General features: G+C 39.8%; 1 pseudogene; it reads left to right on the plus strand.

The window, feature by feature from the left end:
* The first annotated feature begins 4,854 nt into the window (after nt 1–4,854).
* The window catches only part of LOC115852390 (large ribosomal subunit protein eL8-like), a 32,118-nt pseudogene continuing 23,395 nt past the window's right edge, over nt 4,855–13,577 (plus strand).

Below are 13,577 nucleotides of genomic sequence, written 5' to 3' on the forward strand. Positions count from 1 at the left end.
TTTTTGGTATTGCAACTTCATTTAACAGAGGCCACTATTGTCTTCAAGAAAACTATTAGAGCCACACCCTGCCAAACTACCTCATTGAATCTAGACTATCTGGATTGTGTACCAAATCAATACATTCAACCCAATCCAATATTTTCAATTTTCCATCATAGTCTATCTTTAGGATCCATTCTCATATACTTTATTCAGGTTTCTTCCAACATAAATTGTAAAAAGCTTAAATTGTTTTCATGTTTATGCAACCTCCAGCTAGCTCATACATTATTCCTGTCGTATTGGAGCTTGCTGGGATATGAATCTGGTTTAAGTCTTGAAACGAGTGGTGGTGAGGGTGAGTCTTAAGGATTATTCCTCTCCCTGCAAGTCAGCTACATTAAGACAGTTTAATATGAGTTTTTAAGACAAGAACGGCTAATGTCCTCAGATAAGAAAGGAAGGGCTGCTCCTCCCATCAAGGGTGGCCTGGTGGGTTTGAGTGTTCAAGGTATATCTTCATATAATCTCATTGTAATTTTCATGTATCTCATTTTAGTTTTCAGAATCTCATCCCTTTCTGATCAAAGCCCTAACCTCAACACAAAAGGCTCCACAAAATTCTGAATTTAATTTGTCCACCAGTAGGATCATATTTTGATTTTGTTTATCAGAAATTGTGGCCCTATAGCTACAGAAGATAAGGAATTTGTTCAGGCAAGTTATAGGATCACGCTGGTTCTTTATCTGAACCATGGCCTGGAAATTTTCAGTACTGAGCTCATCTTTTATTCTTATGCTCCATTTACTGGCTCACTCAGAAGTGATCAACCAACCTCACAGTTTTACACTCTAATTACTACTATAGTATTCTATTAAGTTAGCAATTTCATCTTTTAAGGATGAAAGCCTTCTAATTGGCTTTTCATTCCTGGTGACTAGAGGTGATAGTTTAACAGTCATTTTGCCTCTGCAGATCATATGACTTCCCATTTGCTACAAGACATAGGTCATTGTTACTTTTATTTTAGAATCTAGTCCCATCAGAGAACCACATCCAGATTCTCATCCTTGAGGCTCTATTTCCCTGGAATCAACTCCATTACCAACAACCATATCAGTCAGTGTTCAGGCAAGAAAACAGAAACCTCTCTCTGAATTCTGGATGTAGAATGTTTGTATAGAATCAGGAGGTTGTGGTACTGAAGGAAGAGCTGGAGCAGGTGGGAGAGAGCGATCATCAGTAAAACTGCTACAAAAAGTCAGGGGACAGGGCTTCCCTGGTGGCACAGTGGTTGAGAGTCCGCCTGCCGATGCAGGGGACACGGGTTCGTGCCCCAGTCCGGGAAGATCCCACATGCCGCGGAGCAGCTGGGCCCGTGAGCCATGGCCGCTGAGCCTGCGCGTCCAGAGCCTGTGCTCTGCAACGGGAGAGGCCACAACAGTGAGAGACCCGTGTACCGCAAAAAAAAAAAAAAAAAAAAATTCAGGGGGCAGCTGCAGAGAGTGGGAATGTGGCAGTTAAGATATGTCTGAAGCAGTTGAGTGACACCTGACACTTTTTATACACATGGCAGGGACCAGTCTAAAGCTCATGTCTGTACACACATCTGACCATTCCACCTTCCCAGAATAATCAATTCTGGTACATTTCTTACTTTTATTTATTTATTTTTTAAATCTAAGTATAATTAATTTACAATGTTGTGTTCATTTCAGGTGTACAGCAAAGTGATTCAATTATACATATACACATATTCATTCTTTATCAGATTCTTTTCCCTTATAAGTTATTACAATATATTGAGCATAGTTCCCTGTGCTATACAGTAGGTCCTTGTTGGTTATCTATTTTATATATAGTAGTGTGCATATGTTAATCTCAAGCTCCTAATTTATCCCTCCACCCCCCTTTCCTCTTTGGTAACCATAAGTTTGTTTTCTATGTCTGTGGGTCATGTGATGGCAAGCTCTAACCTGGACCACACAGGATATGTGACTTTGGAGAACATAGCTCTTGACCTTAAATGAGAATGGTAGTGGTGGTGTGAGCTGACAGCAGAAAATCCTGTATAATGTCTAAAGACAAACAAACAAAAAATAACTGGGATATGAAAATGTTATTTGAAAGAGACAGCAGGATGCTGTGTATGATTTCCTTAATAGAGTGCAAAATGGAGGTAGAATGGAATCTGATAAGGTACTGCTGTTCCTCTTATAAGCCTATTAATACCATTTGGTTTTTTAAAGAATGTGCAAATATTACTTTAATTTAAAAAGAAATCTAGGGCAATAGTGTTAAAGGAATATCATTTTTCAGGTAAATTAGAAAATTTTACTGTGCAGATTAAAACATTCCTATGTAGATTTAAAATAATTTTATAACTTTCAAAAGAAATGGAACATTCTGGTTGGTTGCACTACTATATTTGGTCAAACTTGTCATTCTCAGACCTGGAAGAAACATAATGTCCTCTGATGGCCCACATACTAACTTGGTACATATTGCATATCAAGGATGTTAGTTTCTTTTGGTGAAGCCATGGCCAGAGTAAACAGCTCTTTGGGGTAAAAGTCAGGTGTCAGTTTTACCTCGAACATGATCTTGGCTGGCTGTGCATAGGGCTGGGTAGAGAAGGGTGATTTCTTCTGTCCATGGCAAATTCTGGATCTGCCAGGGCCAACAGTATTTAGATGGAGATTAAGTGCTAAATGCAGCTGTCAGCTGGAGGTTTTGTTGGAAATCACAGCAAGGAGAGCTTGGCTTTGTATGTAAAGGATATAGAAAGAACTGTATGCGAACTTACTTAGATCCTTAAATGATAACTGCAAAAGATTGGAATATCATTTTCTTAAACATTCTTTTGGAAGAAGGGATGTTTGGAATGGAATTTATTGAGTTTTATTGTTGTTGAAGGTTTGTTCCTACATATTAACCAAAAGCAGTCCATCCTAGAAATTAGAAGTCTTCCAGAGAAGCAGAATTACATAATGCATTAAACATGCACGCTTTGGAAGCAGATTCTTCTGGTTCAGGTCCCTTGTTCTGCCTTTTGCTAGCTAAATTTCTCCTGAATCATTCCATTGGTTTCTCTTTTTTAAAATGAAGTTGATACTCCCTACCTCACCATTTAGGAGGATTCAAAGAACTGATAATGCATATAAATTGCTTAACAAACCTTCCAGTACATAAAATATTAGCTATCATTTTCATGAATAGGTTTAGGTGATTTTTTCAAAATACACCACACAAAAGCATGTTTCTACAATGTGAGGGAGTATGTATGTGTGTACAGTTGAGAACATAGGAAATTTCGAATCATGGCATGACAATATTCAGACTTTTAACTCTTGGTGTTCTTTGAAGGATAGATGATTAGAAACACTGTACAGCTGTTGAAAGGCATACATAAACTTATGTAAATAAAGTCTCTTTATTTCTGCAGAGACGCTAACAATGTAAACAGGTGTTGTAGAGTTGCAGCCTAAGAGAGCTGTAAGGGGCAATGGTTTCGGCATCCTTTTGCCCCAAGGCACTGAGAGAAGAATGCTATGCTCATAGAATGCTTCAAACAAATGTTACTCTTATTATTATCATTAGCATCATTATAGGACAAAACAAAACAAGAGCAAGAATAAATATGAGTTCTCTTAGCCCAAGTTTTTAATTTTACTGATAAGTATATCAGACTTACTCAAGGTCACAAAAGGGGTATTCCCTGAGTCTGTAATGGAAAGGACTCTCTATTTCCAGTTTTTCCCTCTACTCCATGTTGATGATAACCTACTGTATTAGTTTGTTAGGGATGCCATAATAGAATACCATAGAGTGGGGGGCATAAACAACAGAAATTTATTTTCTCACGGTTCTGGAGGTTGAAAGTCCAAGATCAAGGTGGTGGTAGGGTTGGTTTCTCCTGCAATTTCTAGTTTTGGCTTGTAAATGGTCCCACTGTCTCCTCACATGGTCTTTCCTCAATGCATACACATCCAAGATATCTCTTCCTCTTCCTATAAGACCACTGGTTATATTAGATTAGGGCCTCACCCAATGACCTAGTTTAACCTTAATTATCTCTTTAAAGACCCAAGTATAGTTACATTGGCATTAAGGCTTCAACATATGGATTTGGAAGAGGGGGACATAAATCAGTCCATAATGCCTACCCATGAAAATATTATTTTTCTAATATTGTTCTATGTTCTTCTTCTAAGTTGAAACCTTGCTGGATATGTCTGTGTCCAGATCTATGTTTATAGACGTGTATGTTAAATGTTACACCTAATCATCCCATCCTGGTACTCAGCATTCAGAGATCAGGTCAATCTGCCAAACAGAATAAACAAAAACCACATTTTCAGAACAATTCAACATTTTAATTTCAATTGTAAATTATCAGCAGCTTTGTTATATTTAAGCGAGTAGGAAATGCATTTCAGGTTAAATGGGAAAAGTTGTTATTTATATTTCTTATCAAGGTTTTATCTTGAAACAAGTTTAACAGCAGTGACAAATGCTTCTGTCTAAGTGTTTTCTGCACTCTTAAAGTTTAGTTTTCCAGGTTGAGTCTTTTTTTTCAACTTATTTATTTTATTTATTTGGCTATGTTGGGTCTTAGTTGCGGCAGCTGGGCTCTTCGTTGGGCACGCAGGCTTCTCTCTAGTTGTGGAGCGTGGGCTCCAGAGTGCACAGGCTCGGTAGTTGTGGCAGGTGGGCTTAGTTGCCCTGCGGCATGTGGGATCTTAGTTCCCCGACCAGCGATCAAACCCGCGTCCCCTGCATTGGAAGGCGGCTTCTTAACCACTGGACTACCAGGGAAGTTCCCCCCAGGTAGAGTCTTTATCAGAAAAGAAAACATCTGGATGGGGAGCATGACCTGCATGCTTCAAGGAAGTATAGCTGTAGATGGAGACAGAGGTTACAGAGATAGAGATGGAGGTGGAGGTAAGGTTAGAGATAGGCATGGAGATGGACATGGGTATTTCATAGATGTTTCTGTGTAGGGTTACACATTTTGCTGTTCGAGAAAACATTTTATTCCTATCCGTGAACCTATATGAAGGCAAAGCCATCTCTTTCCACAAACTTATGTCCCCAGTGTAAGACAACCAATTTACAGAGCCTACTGAGGGCACAGAAGTTTCAGACTCACTTAAAAGGAAATACATGTAAATGGTTGAACTGCTGGGAACCACTTTTTTGCATGAAAGAACACAGCAAGTATTTTCCATAAATGTAATAATTATTTTATATTATAGTTGAAAAGCATAGTGTTTTGATGACTCGATCAGAGCTGACACTTGGGGGCAGATGTGCCCAGGAACCAGACTGGGGCCCTGTCTCTACAGGTAGGCAGAGCTGCTTCTCCTACAATGCTTGGCTCCATTTTGTAGAACAGGAACCTGAAGCCCAGAGAGATGAGTGGTTTTTAAAAATTCAACTGATGAGGAAGTGGTAGAGATGAAATGGAAGCCAGGGAGCTTGATTCGCACTGAATGAGACAGACTACAGACTGCTCAATGTTCAGCATTGCTATTTTTGTTAGCTACCGGGGAAAAAAACAACAACAAGATATATTGTGATAAATTAAACATTACTTGGATTTACGCACTCACATCTCTACAGGCTTGCGGCCATCCTTTGGAGAGTAAGAAGGTCTAAGGGCACCCTACAGGTTTGGAAACAGCTGGGAGAGTTTGGTTGTCCGATATGGCTCTTGTGAAGACCCCACCAAAATGTTTGATCCAGGGATCCATCGTCTTGGGGATAGAAACTGTAAAGGTAGCTAGTGTACATGGGGTAGCCAGCAAGCAAGTGGTCACCCAGTTATGAGAGAGACCACACTTGACCATGGCCCATAATGGGGATCTTCATATTGGCTTAGAGTCCCACCTAAGGTATAAATTACCGCTTATCTCTCGCATAATCTAAATTCATCCCATTGAAAATAAACTTCTGAGAAGGTAACTCTGAAACTGGAAATTCTTTGTTTGGCTATGTTGCAAACCTTGGACATTTTCTCGTACAGAGCTGTCAGGTGGTACAGAGGTTCGAGTCTCTCCTTGTTCATCACATGCCACTAAAATATAAAATCAAAACCAAATTCTTGGGAATTCCTCGGGAATCCAGTGGTTACGACTCTGTTCTTCCAGTGCAGGGGGCACAGGTTCGATCCTCGGTAGTGGAACTAAGATCTCACAAGCTACGTGTGTGGCCAAAAAAACCAAAAACAAAACAAGTTCTTAGTATCTTTTCCTGAAATATGATACAATTAAGTGCCATTGATGCTGGTTTTTTAAGTCATAGAAGACAGATCTTTATTGCCTAGGTGAGCAATGAGAGGAAAGAAAGAACAATGGAGAATCTGTGACCACCTGAAGATACATTTTAGCCCTTGGATTTAACCTTCTCCAGTAAAACATTACTCAGAAAGGCAGTTTTTCACAAAGAACGTTAACTGTTTTTTTTGCTGTTGTTTGTTTTTCCTTTTTTTTTTTTTCCTCTGAGCCACTTACCCTCTGGTGGAGATGCTGGAGAATAATGAGATAGTCACAAGACAGTTTAGCGATTGGAAGAAGAGTTCTAGATGAACTGTAGATGGGGAAAAATGAGCATCTATACAGTGACTGGTCAGCTGAACTTGGATGTGATTTTACACACTCTGCTGTTTGCTCCTCTGCACAAGCCATGTAGTGTTTAAATGCTAATGGGATGTCAGTATTTTCTTTAGTATTTAGACAACAGAAATCCTAAAGAGATATTTCTAAGCCTGCACACGAGTTTCCATAGCAATCTTTGGCTTGGAGTAAAATTAGGATAAAGAACCCAACATAACTTTAAAATCTCAACTAACCCACAGCAACAGGTTTTACCACAAGACAGACATTTCTATTGGGAATACTGATCTGATTAAGTGTCCACAACAGAGAACTTTATTTAGCGGTACCATCTGCAGCCATAATTAGTCTGAACTTGTGAAAATGAAGAGTTTGACAGGAGATATGACATTCATTTCTGAGAAAGGAGAACTTCCTTATTTTGCATGGATGAAAGCACAGAAATGTAATGAAAATGTGTTCACTGAGATGCTACAGGAACTCGTTAGGAGCTTTTAAACAGAGAGAGGGAGAAAACTGGAAAATTACTTGCGACTGGAAGTTGAGTTAGTAGCCAGCTGACTTAACACTTCTTCCTACAAGCGAAGCTTCTTTTCTGGTTGGAGCCACAGTGGATGACTTTCATGCAAACCCAGAAGCTAGAACTGCCCAAGGATGTAGAGATGCTAACCAATTATTTAAGCCTCCATGGGCACCTGGACCCCCCAAGATGCAGACACCTGGGCAGTGTTTCAGAGAAACAACTGATGGAGACCCCCTGGCTCTCCAGGTCTTCTTGATTTTTAATGTGCACCTTATCACCTGGGATTCTTGTGTACGTGCAGATTCTGATTGGTCTGGGATGAGATGGGGTTGAATTCTGCTTTTCTAACAAAGTGATGCTGGTCCCTACCTTGAGAAACTATCTAGACCACAGGAAATAGGAGAACATGGAGGCTCATCCACAGCATTCTTTCTCACCCCAGTCACAGAGTAGGTAATTTTTTTTTGCGGTACGCGGGCCTCTCACGGTTGTGGCCTCTCCCGTTGCGGAGCACAGGCTCCGGACGCGCAGGCTCAGCGGCCATGGCTCATGGGCCCAGCCGCTCCGCGGCACGTGGGATCTTCTCGGACCGGGGAACGAACCCGTGTCCCCTGCATCGGCAGGCGGACTCTCAACCACTGCACCACCAGGGAAGCCCAATGCTTTTGTCTTTTATCAGCTTCTTACTCTTTTTGTGGCTTTCTTGCCCTACCTCATTTGATGTTTTTGCCATTTTGAGGTTTTCTGGAAACCCAGGGGATAGAAGGGACAAGAGAGTATGAACAGATTGTAAATGGTGATTTGCCCAAGACCTAAAAGAACCCTCTGTAGGGATACTCACAACCCATTTCTTATCCCTTACCTGTGTCTGGGGACAGACATTTTTGTCCTTGGCTTTAGTCCCACATGCCAGAATTCACCAGGATAACACTCTTGACCACTCCTGGTAGAAAGAAATTCTAGCTTGTCTTGTAATATGGAACACTAAATTTAATATATTGTATGCATTAAATCTAGTGTTTGTCTTGAAGATAAACCACTACTTTAGGAAAGACATTCTTTTTCCTTTTAAAATAATGGCTGAACCTGTTATCTAAGACCCTTATATATCAATCAGATAATCTAATTGACCTTCTACTGGATTGGAATTCAGAAGATCTGACTTTTACTCCTTGCTCCATCTATCACTTATTCTGTGACCTGAGGGCAAAGGATTGAACTTTTCTGGGTCTCTGTTGCCCTATTTTATAAGGTGGAAGTTTGATGAGGCGATAGCTGAAGTGTCCTCTGAAGCTATAATTCTAGAGTCCTAGTAAATAGAGTAACTGAGTTAATAGACTGCAAGAGTAGATTTTACTTTTGTCACCATCGTATATTTTGGGAAATTGTTTAATTTTTGTCCCCTTTAGATTCCACATCCACGTTGAGGGCTTGATTAGCAGCATAGGTAGCTCAGTGAGAGATCAGTTCATTCTGGTCTTATTACTTGACCATTTCTTTCTTAGTATGTTAGAAATCTTCCATTTTGGGGGAGAAATATGCTGGGATAGGAATCATATAGTGCAATAATCTCTGTTAAGAATATTTACTTTTAAAAAATGGCAGCTTTATTGAGATATAATTTACATACCATATAATCCTATAATTTACCCTTGTACAGTGTACAATTGAATGGTTTTAAGCATATTCACAGACTTGTGTAAACATTACCACACTCAATTTTAGAACATATCATCATCCCACAAAGAAAGTGCATACCCATTAACAATCACTCTCATTTCTCCTCAGATCGCCCCATCCCCACCTCTAGGCAACCACTAATCTCCTTTTGTGTCCCTGGATTTGCCTATTCTAGACATTTCATATAAATGGCATCATACAGTAGGTGGTCTTTGTGACTGACTGATTTCATTTAGCATGATGTTTTCAAGGTTCATGCATAGTATAGCATGAATCAGTACTTTATTTCTTTTTATTGCCAAATAATGTTCAATTATATGGATGTACCACATTTCATTTCTCCATTGATTCTCATTAGGATTATTTTCATTTCTGGTTATTATGAATAATTCTGTTATGAACATACATACCTGTGGGGTTTTTTTACATCTTTATTGGAGTATAATTACTTTACAATGATGTGTTAGTTTCTGCTTTATAGCAAAGTGAATCAGTTATACATATACATATGTTCCCGTATCTCTTCCCTCTTGTGTCTCCCTCCCTCCCACCCTCCCTACATACCTGTATATTTATGTGGACATGTTTTTATTTCTCTTAGATACCTAGGAGTGAAACTGATAGGTCATGTCATAACTCTATGTTTAACCTTTTTTTTTTTGGCCATGCCACATGGCATGTGGGACCTTAATTCCCCGACTAGTGATCGAACCCTGAACCCGTGCCCCCTACATTGGAAGTGCAGAGTATTAACCACCAGACCACCAGTGAAGTCCCCTTTATGGTTAATATTTTGAGGAATTACTAGACTATTTCCAAAGAGGCTGCCCCATTTTACATTCCCACCAGCAGTGTGCAGGGGTTCCAAATTGTCCACTTCCTTGACAACATTATTGTCTGACTTTTTGACAATAGTCATCCTGTGAGTGTAAAGTGACATCTCATTGTGGTTTTGATTTGTATTTCCCCAATGCCAATGCAAATAATATTGAGAATATTTTCATGTGGTTATTAGCCATTTGTATATCTTCTTTAGAGAAATGTCTATTATTCATTTTCAAATGGGGTTGTATTTTTATTATTGAGTTGTAAGTGTTCTTTATATATTCGATGTACAAGCCCCTTATCAGATGTATAATTTGAAAATATTTTCTCTTAGACTGAAGACTGTCTTTTCACTTTGGTAATGATGTACTTAGAATAACAAAAATGTTTAATTTTGATGAAGTTTTTATTTATTTTTCCTTTTGTTGCTTGTCCTTTTGATGGCATATCTAAGAAACCATTGTTCAAAATCTTACACCTATTGAGAACTCCTACTCTTGGATCGAAACATTAAAAAATATATCTAAAATAATTCAGAGTTCCAAAAACTTATATATTAAACACACAAGTTGATAAACAATTTAAAGAAGTTTTGACAGAAGGACAGCTGGCCACTTGGGAAATTTTCATCTCCATAGGCCATATGACACTTTGACCGTTTCCTCTGTCACATCATTAGGCCAGATTGCAAAAACACATTAAAGGTGCTTAATTATTTGGGGAACAACTTATCTCCTAAGGGATATAAGCCAGTTGGAAAACACGCTGAGCTCAAAATTCATAAAGCAGGCATCATGTGTCTTATTTGCCTGTGACTGGTTCATACTGAGACTCTATAACAGTATCTAACACTTACTGAATACTTTAAAGGACTCAATTAACTGACGAACAGTTGGATGCTCATTTAATCCTGTCCCTTCTCTCAAAATCTCTCAGACTTCTGTAAAGGGATAACCTATTAATTCAAATCACCAGCATTATATCTCATGGTGCTTTATGTGACCTAGACCAAATAAAATACTTTGAATAAAAACCAAAGTTGCTTTCTATTTTTCAAGTATTGAAAGCTTTTCTTCCTAGTTGTGAATGTATGCTTTGATACCGTAAAAGCCAAAAGTGGGTTTTCTTTACTCTAAAAATGTTATTATAACATTCAAGAGACAACTAAGCATTTCCTTATAGTACCGTCTGAATGAAAGCTTCCTTTGGCACATGCTCTTCCACTCTTTGCTTCGTACCTGTATATTTTACTCATTATAAACACAGTGAACATATTTTCAAAGAGCGTTTTAGGATATTGTCTTTCCAGTACACCGGAGCAAGGAGAGCCTGATATCTACATGGTTAAGAGGGTTACAGATTTGCTAAGTGACTTTGCTCAAGGTGGTGATGTCCTATTTTTAGAGATAGATTCAAAGCGAGAGCAGTGTCTGATGACCTCGTTTGTCCTCTGCATGATCTTTACACACCTTTAGGCTACACTTCCTATCTGCTGAATTTTCTGCCCTCCTCCCCTTTCACAAACAGGGAAAAATATGGCTGTATTCTTCCCTTGGGCTGTGCAATTCAGCCCCTGGCCACGTCTCAGATTTCTTCCCACACTGCTTCCCCCGTAGCTGGCTCTGCTCCAGACACCAAGGCCAAGAGCTTTCTTTCCTCCGAGCTTTTCACTTGCCGTCCCTTCCACTGGGAACACTGTGTGCCTGGATTTTGCGCATTTGGCTCCTTCTTAAACTTAGTCTCAGCTGAACATGACCTCAGGGAGAACTGGTCATCCTAATCGGAGGTTCCTCTCCCTCCCCTTTCTCCCCACTTCACATCACTCTGTCTTATTTTCTTCACAGTGCTTATTTTTGAGAATCTATCATCTAAAATCTGACATGTACGGGGACTTATTTGTTTATCGTCCGTTTCCCCTCTGCTGACAAATGAATATTTCGTAAGGCGGGAATCCTGTCTGTCTTTTTCCCCAGTATAAACCGGTACTTACTACCACACTTGGCATAGTAAGTCCTCCATAAATATTTACTGCATGAATAAATGAGTAAAAGTGTATACTTAAGCAAAGCTTTTTTTTTTTTTTTTTTTCCCATACTGGTGTCCTTTCTTCCTTACTTCCCCTTCTGAACTCAGTGAAAGCAGGTTACTTTGGTTTTTATATTTTGTAATAGGTGTGAAAAACAACCAAAAAGGAAAGCATTCGAAAAGACACGGATGGTGGCACGTGAGGTTAATGAGTATCATAATGTCTTTGAGCAGAAGCTCTGGTGTTACTCGTGACCCAAAAGCATTCCCTTGAGACACATTTTTCAATACCTCTAGTCAGGCAAAACTACAGTGTAATAGCAACTTTCTTGATAGGTGGATGATTTGCTTCCATTCTGCTTGTATAATATTCTATTTTGACATCATTTCGTGCATCTTCTGCCTGTGTTTGAGCCTGGAAACATTGCCTGATGATAAAAAGAAAGAAGAAAGTGTTCTAGTACTTTGATTGTGAATTTGATGTCAAAAATAAAGACCAGTTGTGACTGGGTTGAAAAGCGATTGAAACACTAAGAGAAAGTAGATTGCTCACGCCATTTTATTCTGAAGTTGGATCTCATGAACAATTGAATTGTCACTTCTGCACCAATCCGAACCTCAAACTATATAGTTGAATGTGTTGTCATCCTAGATCAACCGGATCTCTCAGAAAACAAGTTAAATAAATAAAAAATGGAATAAAGTTGGCCTGGCCAAATAAAATGAAAATTGACTCCAAAAGTAAAATCCTTTTTCTTCGAAGAACTAGTTTTCCTTCCTTTCCCTGGGGACATGACTCACTGCCCTTTGAACAAAACAATCATCTTGGCATTCACTTCAGGAGCTCCTCCTAGCACTGAATATTATTCCCCAATCATCCTGTAAGCCTTTTCCACTGTCCTATTCAGTCTCTTCACCAGGATGAGGGACCAGTTGTAAGAGAATTCTGCAGGGGTCTATTTCATTTCAAAGTGGGAACTCCTTGGCACCAGGGAGCACCATGCTGAGATTGAAAAATAAAATGGGAAATTATAGGTCTACATGCCAGGCTCTGGGGTTCAGTTTTTGTCAAGGTGGCAGCTGGAGATCAGGGAACAATTTACCTGCGGGCGGGATGGGTGGAGGGAGAAAGGATGCTCTATCAAGAAGCAGCATGTAAGAGTTTCAGACTTAAGCCATTTATTATGTTCTTGATCACATAGTTTTGTGTTTTTTTTGTTGTTTCTTTTTTTTGCGGTACACGGGCCTCTCACTGTTGTGGCCTCTCCCGTTGCGGAGCACAGGCTCCGGACGCGCAGGCTCAGCGGCCATGGCTCACGGGCCTAGCCGCTCCGCGGCACGTGGGATCTTCCCGGACCGGGGCACGAACCCGCGTCCCCTGCATCGGCAGGCGGACCCTCAACCACTGCGCCACCAGGGAAGATGTTTTTTTAATGTCTTTATTGGAGTATAATTGCTTTACAATGTCGTGTTAGTTTCTGCTTTATAACAAAGTGCATTAGCTATACGTATACATGTATCCCCCTATCCCCTCCCCCTTGCGTCTCCCTCCCACCCTCCCTATCCCACCCCTCTAGGTGGTCACAAAGCACAGAGCTGATCTCCCTGTGCTATGTGGCTGCTACTCAGTAGCTATCTATTTTACATTTGGTAGTGTATATATGTTCATGGCACTCTCTCACTTCGTTCCAGCTTACCCTTCCTGTTCCCCGTGTCCTCAAGTCTATTCTGTAGGTCTGCATCTTTATTCCTGTCCTGCCCCTAGGTTCTTCAGAACATTTTCTTTTTTTTTTTTTTTTTTAGATTCCATATATATGTGTTAACGTACGGTATTTGTTTTTCTGTTTCTGACTTACTTCACTCTGTATGACAGTCTCTAGGTCCATCCACCTCACTATAAATAACTCAATTTCATTTCTTTTAA

This window comes from Globicephala melas, chromosome 7, assembly GCF_963455315.2.
Source record: "Globicephala melas chromosome 7, mGloMel1.2, whole genome shotgun sequence".
Taxonomy (NCBI): domain Eukaryota; kingdom Metazoa; phylum Chordata; class Mammalia; order Artiodactyla; family Delphinidae; genus Globicephala; species Globicephala melas.